The sequence below is a fragment of the Scatophagus argus genome, chromosome 19 (assembly GCF_020382885.2).
Source record: "Scatophagus argus isolate fScaArg1 chromosome 19, fScaArg1.pri, whole genome shotgun sequence".
In the NCBI taxonomy this organism is placed as follows: Eukaryota; Metazoa; Chordata; class Actinopteri; family Scatophagidae; genus Scatophagus; species Scatophagus argus.
Genome location: NC_058511.1, coordinates 1,087,985 through 1,099,998, shown reverse-complemented (window position 1 = coordinate 1,099,998; position 12,014 = coordinate 1,087,985).

Genomic DNA, 12,014 nt, shown 5'->3' with positions numbered 1-12,014 from the left:
GAAGCTCATGATGGTGGCTGTCAGCTCTTTTCTTTAGAAAACCACCGACTGCTGCAGTCAGACATGTTATTTGTGCTCCTGGGTGTGCAGTGATTATGAAGTCAAGGTTTGAGGCTGAAAAGAAAGTCAGTGAGTCACTGAGCCAGGCGGCAGGTGAGAGAATCACACCTTCATTCAGGACTGGATCAAAAGTTGTTTTTTTGTGCACAAAAAGCACAACAACTGAAATAATGCGCTGCAGCAATGAAGACTGATGTGTTCAGTACGTGAACAGTGGATCAGATGTGAGAAAAGTGTCAATCATGAGACTTATCATCCCCTTGGACACTCTGAATTAACCGCTGAGATGATGGCTAAACAGTAGCTGCTGTTGGATTCATCATTACTTTCTCTTTCCCTGCAGGTATTTACAGTCAATTTAACACCCGAGAGTCCACATCAGATTAAACTCCATGAGGGACCCAGCTGAGCACAGTGTGGATGGTTGGGAAATATGTAGAGCAGAAATTCGTGGCTCTCTGCAGGCTCAGAAGAGACGATGCTGCACAATATCTCATTCTGCAGATAATTCCCCAGTAAATGAGAGAATACTGACATGAAACCTCTCCACAGTATGCAGCAGACCCTGTAGAAACCCATCAAGGACCCCCGGGGGGCCCAGACTCTGCTTTGGGAACCACTTCTTCTTCAAGCTGCAGCTTCCATAAAAAGAGATAAAAGGGACTTGTGAGGCAGCTTGTGTCTTTGAGAGAGTGTGTGTTTCTCAGTGAGTGCAGGTCTGAACTGGGCCATGCTGTCATTGGCAGCTCCGTCTCCGGGTTTGGTCCTCTGTGTGGCTGAAAGCCCTCTTCTGTCCACTTATGACTGATGCTCCTGCAAACTGGGTTGGCTTACTATATAGTACACATAAAGTATACTTTCATAGTACTGGGGACATGTCCTGAGCTCGCAGCTGCTGAATTCTTGTTCAGTGCATTGTTCACTTCCTGTCTGAGACGAATTAAAAAGCAGAAAATTGCATTTAATTCTGCCTGTTCGTTGGACACACAGAGAAAATGATCAATAACGAAGTGATGATGATAATAATGTGAAACAATCCATTTTACTTTAATGAGTTTTGAACACAGGCAGACAGACAGCAGGATTTCTTCTCCTGCTTTATTTTAACCTCTCAGAAAATGGTGTGGAATAAATCATTTGTTGAGCAGCTGTGAAAGCAGCACCTTTTCTGTTCTTCTTGCTTCTCGCAGTTTAAAATCCAAGTGCTGATGAGTGTCTTCCTGCTGATCTTCGGGGATAAGCTGGCCTCTCTGTGCTCATCTCTTACGCTCTGCACCTGTCAAAGAGACAAAGTGCCGCTCCTCGGGCTGAGAGGCAGGAGGTAAATGTGGAGGTGACCTCTGGCCCCGTTTCAGCCCACTTTCCCATCACCTCGGACATCTCGCTGACTTTTGCCACAGTTTAGCAACTTCTTCCTGCAGCATTAATGACGCCTGCCGGCCTGAACGCCTGTAGGAGGGAATTTAGAGAGCGCACTGCAGCATGGCTTTCCTGCAGAAACTACCCTCACGATGCTCCTGAGGCTGAGCTAACTGCTTCTGTGTGCATGTGGAGGTGCGACCTGCCGACTTACAGAAACACTTTAACAAATGGACAACATCCAGAAAGTCTGAACCACACGACCGCCTGAAGCCATGATTATCCCGCCTGTGTCGTGGCCACTTGCCATTAGGAGAACAGAGGATAGCGAGACATTCTGATGTCTCCACTTGTCCATTTTGCTCTCTTCTGGACGTCCCTCAGCTTCAGCCTCAGCTCAGCACTGAGATGAGGCTAAACTGGGAAACTGGCTTTTAAATCCACTGACGTGGAACCAGAAAATGAGCTCACAAATCAAACACAGAAGAGCTGCTTCATTTTCCACAGTTTTCAAACCTCTTGACTGTTACATGTACTGTGTCAGTACTGTATGTGCATGTGTTGTATTATATATTTATATATTGTGAGTGTATTTTACTCAGGGTGATCTTTAGAAAGAGCTTGAAAAGCTTGCTGTCAGTTGCCCTTTTTCCTGTTTAAATAAAGGTTTGAATAGATTTGTGTCAGCTCATTCTTCAGAGAAAAGGATGGGTTTTATATCATCTGGTGATGATGATCTCCTCCTCCTCCTCCTCCTCCTCCTCCTCCTCTTGGCAAGAGGAGGTTTCGTGTACATCACATTTCACCAAGCAGAGAAAGAAACGAGGGATTCCTGAACATCACTCGGCTCTGAAGGTCACTTTGAATCTTAATTAGTGAGAGATGAGAAACTGAGAAAATAAGGTGAGTAAATCAAGCTTGTTCAAAAAATATTATTGTTTTCATGTTCATATGACAGAAATCCTGTTAGCAATGAGTTATGTTACTTTGTTGGAGCTAAAAGTTATACCTTAATACAGTGATACTGTAATCGATACACACTTTTGATGAGATGTTTTCAACTTTGTCAACACTCTCTGATTCAAAACTCAACAAAAATTTCAGCATAAAAATCTGCAGTCACAATGTGTCATGTGTGTGAGATGCAGCGTGCACCCACTTCACCTGTAAATACATGAATACTGGCAGAAAAGATCAAGTGTGTTAAGCAAAGTAAAGTAAGCCTGCTTGCTGTTAACTTCACCCTCAGACCTTCTTCGTGACCTTCGCCGTCCGGCCTCTCCTGTCATTTCCTGTCTCTACCTCCTACCCTGCCACAGTACAACAAAACTGCTATCAAAAAAAGATCTGCGAAACAACAAGCCCGGAGCTCGTGTAAACTGTCCTCAGCCTCCAGTCTGTACACATGAATGAATTATTAAACTCAACAGCGTTTAGAAACGACAAACGGGTGCCCAAACGCAGTCGCTGGTGATGTGAGATAACTGACGAGTCTTTGTGGCATCGCTGGTGAGCAGCAGCTGTAGTGGCCATTAACGGCCCCACTCGACAGCCAATCGCACAGGAGCGCCCACACACAGCCACACAAAGCCCAACAAAACCACACACACTCACACTCACACACACTCACACACACACACACACACACACACACACACACACACACACACACACACACACACACCGTCAGGACTCTCAGAAACACCAAAACTCTCGTTTTCCTGATTTTTAATCCAAAACAGAAAGACGACCTCTCGGGTCTGGAACCAAACGACCCAACATGGGTGCACTTAGCTAACCAACTGGTGACTGCTGGTGTCGCGCTTCATGTGGCCTCTCTTCCTGTTTCTGTGCTGAAACAGGAAGTCCACGTGTCTGGCAAAAGTACCAACATGCAGCTTCTTATTTTTAGTCGTCAGCCTTTGATTTTTGAGGTTAGTTAGCCTGCTAACGTTTCTCTTCCGGCTGATTGAAGGGTTTGATTTCGCGGCTGCGGTCAGCCTATCACAGCGCTGACATCTGGTAGATTTGACCCGGCGCTCAGGGTTGAGCGCCAGGTCACACACAACCTTCTGCTCCCAAAGCAAACCATGTAGCTTCTGTGGCTAAACTCACGACCCGGGATGAGAACAGGTTCTGAGCTTCTGTGCGACTTCTGCTTACCGACTCTTACGCTGTGAGTAAATGTGTCTGTCACTGGGACACCGTCGGGGATGTCGTTAATTCCTCTCGCTCTCACACAGGCAGATGATTCGGCCGGCAGAGTTTCATCTAATTGTCTGTGAGGCTTTTATCTCCACACCTCTGGATGCCTGCGGTAACTCCGGCCACTTCACTTTCACAACACCTTCTCAGGTTGTTAAAGTCCCAGGCACGATAACGAGGACGTGACCTTGGTGCGTTTAGTGGTATGTACAGCCCTGCGTCGTGTTGAAATATACGGCTGATGAGCTGTAATGTGTTCTGCTGCTTCTCTTGTTTGTTTCTAACACAAAGCTCTGGAGGAAACTCCTTCACGCCGCTCACACGTCCAGCTGATGAATTTCATCAGCTCTTCTGAGAGCCTTTATTCTCCCTGAGAATGACTGCATCTGCTGAGCGGTTTGACAACAGGCTGCAGGATGTGACTTGGATTCAGAGCGCCGCGTGGCCGTATGGCGCGTATAGGCGTCGAGCGTTTCATCTTCGGCTGAATAATGCATCAGAGGAAAAGGTTTCCACAGAAGATGTGCATTACAAGAAGCTCTGCAGGTTGTCATCGTGCGTCGATGAGCCTGCAGGCGTCCGGAGGAAAAACACTCCCAAATGCACCAGGATCGATTATGTTGATATGAAAAGATGAAAATGTTACATGGAGTAGATTCGGGTTCCCACAGATCGTAGCAGTCGAGATGAAAGGCGGGCCGAGGATGTGGAAAAATAAGCTTTTCTCTGATTATGTCGTAGATCCCCTAGGCAACGGGTGGTCAGGGGAGCAACGCGATGCATGACAATGATGCTGCTCAGATTCAACAAGGCGTGAGGGTGCTTTGTTCCTGCATTTAGTTTGAATCTTGCCAGGTCAGCACGAGGTCTGTTTATACCAAATATCTAACAGGCTCGAGCCCGTTCTGTGTGGAGACCTCAGCACCAGGGCAGGCTGGATTTTCTGTTCGTCTTTGGAGCAGGGGTTTCTGTTGGGGTTCTATTTATACTGATGATTCAGCTCGTGCTCTCGGACGTGGACACAACCAAACCACCAGTGTCTGCATGTTGAAATGTTAAAGTGTGCAGGAGGGAAACGGCGTGAGTTTGATGTGAAGGCTCTCGTATCACACACACAGGAGTCAGCAGGGACAGTCGAGCTGCTGCTCTCAGTCTGCCTTCACGCTTGTTTCCATTTCAAAGTTATCATTTAGAGTCCGTGGACATAAGCGACAGGCAATTATGTAAAGGTTAGCGTGACTAACGTCATGACCGCCGAACAGGAATGTGAAATAGAAGCTTCTGTTTGGTTCGGCAGACATTTGAAAGACAACCGTGAATGAGAATCTATGACTGCGAGACGATTTATCTCCTCCTGTGCATGGGAATCGTTTCAATAAATATTTTACTGCAAATTCACACTGACTTTCTTCTGAGCTGCTTATCTGAACTTTGCAGCGTTTCCTCCTCCATGAAAATGAAAGTTTATGTCCTCCTCCTTTTCCTCTGAGAAGGTCCTTCATGTTCATTTAAACCTCTAATGGGCTCATCAATATTAAACAATTAGCGCCTCGTGGTCTCTGATATGATCACTCTTTTTGAGCCGTCGAGTCAGAAACACAGTTTGTCCAACCACAACGTTTTGTACACGCGATCGTATTTCCTTCTGGATGGACTGCGAAAACTTTGGTGATCCCTAAGCCTTTAATTTAGCGCCATCACCAGGTCACATTTGGTCTCACAGTTCGGTTTGCGACCAGATTCCTGCAGGAGAGAGCTGAACGGCGCCCACAGAGGGAGCAGGTGGCAAAGGGCGACTGACTGAAACATCTGTGAGCAGATGACAGGCCGCCTCCGAGGCCGTGACAAAGCCACGCAAGCACAAAGTCACTTGATTTGCTTGCTAGAAAATGAGGCTTGAAAGCCTAACGATCCGCTCAGTCACAGACTTTGCGTTTGGTTTGTGCCACAGACAGGACTGTGTTGTGTGATTCACTCGTGTGGGACGAACTCATCGCCCTCGTGGCCTCCTTCGCCGAGCGCCCACAGCAGTCAGTGGTCAGACAGAACAGACGCAGCGTGAGGCTCCCTTCTCTCTGCAGAGCCTCGGCCAAACAATTAACACACGTACACACACATTATCGACTGACACATTAATTATTCTCGCTGCCGTTTTCGCTGTCGATCGTCTAACTGACGGAACATTAAGCTCTCGCTGATGTGCAATTACCAAAGTGATCGCTAATGAAGCCAGAGAATACCGTTAAGCACAGCCGTGTGACTGTTTGCTCTCAAGGCCTGCAGAGGATTTCAGCACACATTTATATGCACGTCACACAGTGCAGTTAAAATAATTATCCTGGCGTCTTGTTTGCGTTGTCGCTGTCTGCCACAGAAGCCCCCAACATAAAGACTTGTGTGGCTCGAATCATTTTACCTCCTCGCTGAACCTTCTTCAAATGATGCTCACCTTTGCCCCGCGTGGATCGAGATGTGAACCAAAAAGCCTCAGCGGGGCCTGGCTGTGGCCCGGCGGCCGCAGGTGAGGGTCAGGTGTTGTGGCTTTTGCTTTGCTTTCATCGCAGTGTTGGTCAAGGCGAGAGTGAGCGACAGACAGACAGACAGACATAAAGCTGCAGCACAGACATTCAGCCTGACTACTGATGACACAGAAGAGCTCAGATTACCTCCAATCTGAATGCTCGACACACATGTCCGCCATAAACCGGCACGTAATCACACCGCGGGCCACATAATGGCTCTTCAAGGACTGCGTTCTGCTTTTGTTGGATGGAAACCAGCTATTTGCAAAAAGGATGGAAGAATGGGCCTATTTCTTCCTCCGTTCTCTAATGCGTTCTTTTCCAGCAGGTGGAAACGAACCTGAGGGTTGCGAGATTCTCTTAATTACACATTTCTGCTCATTTTCATGCTTTCAAATTGGCACAGGTTTTTCACAGATGTCCTCGTCCTGGATGCGTCCTGCTAGCAAGCGTCACTTTCCACTGCAGACATAAAAAAAACAAGATCATTAATGTCATACATCAGAGTGAGAGAATTTGATGTTGGGCCTGCACACCAAGCAAGAGAGGACTGTTTGAGACCACTTCACCACCAGACCACCGCTGGGACACCAACAGCAGGTATTGGGAGGACACGACGGGAAGAAGATTTGAAACAAGCGTTTATTTTCCATTTATTCCTCTTTTATGAGAGTTTGTCAGTCAGCCTGGAGCAAACTTCTGTTTTTGTACAACTGACAGAACCCACAGACTAGAAACAAAATGCAAACTTTGGTGGCACTAACTGCTCTCATTAATCGTCTTTATTTGTCACTTTTGTTTCTGTGGGTATGTAGAGAGTGTATTCTAACTCGCTCTGTCTCTGGTCCCTGAAGGTGCACATAACACAAAGTTTTCAGATCATTGGGTCTGCAAAACATTGTGGAAGCAGAGGAAAGGACAAAGTTAATAATTGTGATTAATCAACATCATCATCAGAAAGTTCAGTCATGCTGATGGTTAATGAAATTAAGTTTTAAGTGTTTTGGGTTTTTTTGACAGATGACCACCAGAGGTTTGAAAGAACCTCGTGAGACTCGCTTTTCCTTCCACCTCAGGATTCCTTCACTGAGCGATAAAAGTGTCTCGTATTTACAGATTAGAGCCAAATACCTTGTGGATTTTACTAATGTAACTCTGACAGACGTCCAAACCGAGGACAGAAAACAATGTGGACAGGATGCTGTGTGGGCTAACATGACACTAGATTACTGTTTTAGGCAAATGGGGAAAACGTGACTTGACAAGTTGAACACATTCTGCAGATCGACTGGCAGCGTTCAGTAAAGCTGAACTGAAAGCTAATGTGAGGGTGTGGACGTCAAGCTGGTGGACGCATGTGCCTCATTTGTCATTGGCTTCCACATTTTCTGTCATGAGATCACGTCCAGGAAGTGCGACACCCTGATCCCTCCATTGTGTTCTCCTCTGCCTGACTGTTCACGTTGTCACTGAAATACAGGAAGCTCCCGTCTGCTCGGCGCCATCGCGTCCACTCGACTCTCGACTCTGCGACTTGCCGGCAGTCGAGTAGAAGGTGGAGCTGCTCCATTCACTGGCACTGAGGTGCAGAGACTTGCTGGCATCCGTCCATATCACAGCCAGATTACACCTCCCTGCAATAACGTCACACATATCTCCTGAGAAGGTCTGGATGACGACGGGTCATTCAGCCAATGAAGCGAAGCTGACACTATCAGGTCCTATTAGGTTGGACTGCACAGTTTCTCATCCTCCTTACTTCCACCCTACACCTAAACTATAGCTTATTATTCCAGGAGTGATCATTTGGGTGCACATTTTCCTGCTTTTCAAACCTGATTCTGGGATGAATTATTCCTCACTGTTGTTTTTATCCTCTGAAACATCACTGACCTTCATTTGACATCACATGATTGATTGATGATTGATGATACAAGATTTTGGAGCACGACGCTACTCTGAAAAGAAACCCAACTGCACAAGGCCTCCTTGAGACAACAAAGAGGAAAACAGCTTAATAGAGGATGATAAGAGTCGTTGAATAAGAAGTCATCACGATTTTGACGTGTTTGAGTCCAGTCGCTGTCTTCAGTCAGTGGACCGAGAGATCTGCTGCCTGATGAAACGACAATCACCCGAAGCTCAGTATCAGCACAACCAATAAGCTCGATGCACGGAAAGGTTTGCTGAGAACACTCGACGGAGATGTAATTTACCAAAGTCGATTTGCTCTGCTGAGACTGACAGATATGGAGAGAGATCTCACACTGACAGGGACAGACACACAGAAACCAGTGAGCCTGCAAACGCATGGCTGAAGGTCACGGCGACCTTCAACCTCCAGATTCTCATCAGATCGTCTTTGAGTCTAAGTGGACGTTTGGGCCAAATTTGAAGAGATGCAACCTTCGTTTGTCAAGGGTTAACTCAGATGAATAAGACCGTTCAAAGTGAAGTGTTATCGCAGTCAGATCAGACCTGCTGCCCCTGACAGATAAATCAACACGATAACACGAAAGAGCTGCTCGGTGCTCTCAGATTAACAACATCAGATGATAAGTGGATTTGTTAACGTCGCAGATACGTGGCGTGGATGAGAGGGAAGCCGCTCAGGCAGGCAGCCGCCAAGCAGGAACGTGAAATGTTTTTCTGCCTTCGCTGACTCACTGAAAGGTTTGCAGAGAACACTTGACGGGGATGCAATTTACAAAAGTTAATTTGCTCTGCTGTGACCGACAGATGCACTGGATAAAAAAACATATGGAGAGAGATCTCACATTGACAGAGACAGGCAGACAGACAGACAGACAGACAGGCAGGCAGGCCCTTTATTAATCGCAGAGCTCTCCTGTGTTATTTGGAGGAAATTGCTCCATAGAGCGAATCCCTCCAGAGCGCTGCTGTAGACAGAGGAAACATAATAAGGTGCTAAACTGGTGAAGACCAAAAACAGGCCAATTAAAAAACTCTTTAAGTGTGCATCAGGGGCTTGTAACCACCGTTAGTCTGGAGACAAATGGCTGCTCTACTGGTGGACGAAAGCATGTTATCACAGCAGTACAACAGAAGAGGTGAGTCACGGAGATGCAACACTCGGCCGAAGCTCTAATAGAATTAAGATCATCAGAGTGATGACGACCTAAAATCACAGAAACCATCTTTTGGAAAAGCTCATTTGAAGTGTACTTTGAGTTTTTAGTTTGGCTCATGTCCCATCTGCTAACATGGAGGGGGAGGAGCTTACGAGCTGTACTGCAGCCAGCCACCAGGGGGCGATACAGATGTTTGGGCTTTGGTTCAGCTTCTTTGCTCACACCAGACACACAGGACGGTACAATTAACAAAAAGGAAACAAAGAGGAAGACAAAGAAAGGAAATGTAAAGTTAAACAAGACACAATAATGGAAAACTGACAAAATAAACCAGGAACTAACTAAACTTCATCAGGTCTCTGTGGCTTGTTCTGCACACTTCAGTTCATCAGTTCAGTTCTGACCTGCAGCATCACCTTTTATTGGGATTGTAAGAGTAAACAGAAGGTGGGCTGGAAGGGGAACCAAGCCGAGACGTTTGTCTGGTAAAGACGGGTATTAGGCCGTCATTTACAGAAGCCTCAACGCTGTTCGATATTCATCCTTTGGCAAACTTCAGTCGTCTCGCAGCTTCGTTCTGTCCGTCCACACTTCCTATTGTGTTCTGTACGCCTGTCATCTCAAGATCAAGACCTAATTATCCCGTTACCTCCAGATAAGAAACCGTGACTTCATTATCCAGTTTGTTCAGTAGCAACACTTCATCACTTATTTCATTATCTCCGACTTCACGATAAAAGTGACTTTGATGGAGGCTGAGATGAGACGTTTAGGTGGTAATCGGGTAGAAACAAAAAGACAAAGAGACGTTTGATAGCTGAGTAATATTCAGATTCAATCATTTTATCAGGTTGATAAAGTGGAAAAGCAACATGATGGCACCCTCTGACATCCTCTTGAGCTTCTTAATGTTGTGTTTTCTTCTCAGGATTGGACTGAAGAACAACTCGCCTACGGGTTTCAGACTCGCCTGCAAACCTGATCAAACATCAGACAAGAGAAGAAGAAAATGTTTTATTAATTAATTAATAATTAATTATCACAGATCATTTGTGCAGTACAGTGTGCATAATTAACCAACAGGCTGCATGATCATCTGTAATTTGATTTCAAACCCCAAATTCTGGTTCTGTTTTCAGGCCTTTGGGTTCTTTTGACCCTCAGTCAGATTAATTAAACCTTTTAAAAAATCATTTTGGTTCTAGAAAATGACTTGTTTAGCTTTTTTTTCATTTTACAGATGAAGCAGTTTGTTTTCAAACTGTTTTAAGGTTTATTTGATTAATGAAATAAGGATTCATCTCTGTTTAACCACAGCTGCACAATTAAAAGTCATTTTAAAGCTGTCTTACAGCGGTAATAAATATTAGATGCCTCAAAAGTGACACAGTAACAGTTTTTAAAGAAACGCAAAAATAATTTGGCATTTCTTGATTTCTTGCGATGACCTTCAACTAGGTGATAATGAAGCACTTAATTAACATCAGAAGGGTTTATTTCTCAGCTGTGTGAAGTCAGAGTGAAGGTCATCATCGTGAGGGAATACTTGAGTATAGTTATTAATACCAACCTGGGTCGCTTGGTAATCTTGTGATAAAATGTTGTAATTTACATTTTCGGTGGACTCATTTACTCTTCCCATCTCATCTGTCAGCGTGATTTCCTGTTTCCCACAATATCTTTATTTTTCAAGCCGCCTCGCAGCTGAATTGCTTCCTGTCTGATTACCTGCTCCTGTGAGTGCAGAAACTGGTTTCTGTGTTTCGTCTCTCATGGATTTTCTCCCACTACGACACAATGGAGGCTCCAGAAGAAGAGAACTTTGATCCTGAGGTGTTAACCCCAAAGTCTGACGTTTACCTTTACAATATTTTTCCAATGTCCGACTGCTGCTGAGTGTCCGTACGTGACGTCAGATCAGCAACATTTGGCCAAAAGAAACAAAATAAATCAAGAGGAAAAGGGATGCGGGAATGCAAAGCACATCGCCCGCAGCTCCTTCCAGTCTCACAGGACCGAAGGGTTCAACTGTACAACGCTGCTCTTTCTATTTTTGTTTCAGCCTACAAAGCAGAGCAGCCTGAGGTGTCGTTGTGTCGTAAACACTCGCAGAACCAGGTAAGCATCGAGTATCGGCCGTTCACGTCAGCCTCTGCCGGTTCTGCTGCCGAGATTCATTAAAAGAATAAACAATTTGTAACAGAAAGGCACCAGAAACGGTGATTAGGTAAAAGTTTTTACCTAATAATTTCAAACTTTCTCGACAAATGCTGGCCAGACTGACGCTCACGTTTTGTTCTTCATGCAGAATCTGTTCACCTTAAAGGCCTGCAGGCTGGGTTCTGGTGGTTCTGGTGACCCCACCTGACATTTAGTCCAGTGCCACCCTGGGGTTAGTCTGTCCACTTCTACAAGAGAAAAGAATAAAGACTTAAGACTAATCACAAGATGGAAAAAATGAGGCTTCCTCTCCTGCAAGCCTCTGCTTCTCTGTGAAGTAAAGTGATCAATTATAACGTTAGGAATATGCAAATCGATTACATGATAAGAACCTCTAACCTCCACAAGCTGTGAACACAACGCCAACACGCCACTGTTCGCTCTCTTTCAGCTCTGTGTTTGGTCTCCACCTCTTCCTGTTAGTGACATCTAGTGGTGACGTTTCAGATTGCAAGCAGCCGAACGACTACTGCAGTGGCGGACTCAGGATGTCTGAGAGGCAGGGGTGGAAAAAACATAAGAAGGGCACCAGCTGTATGAGGTGGGACATCACACA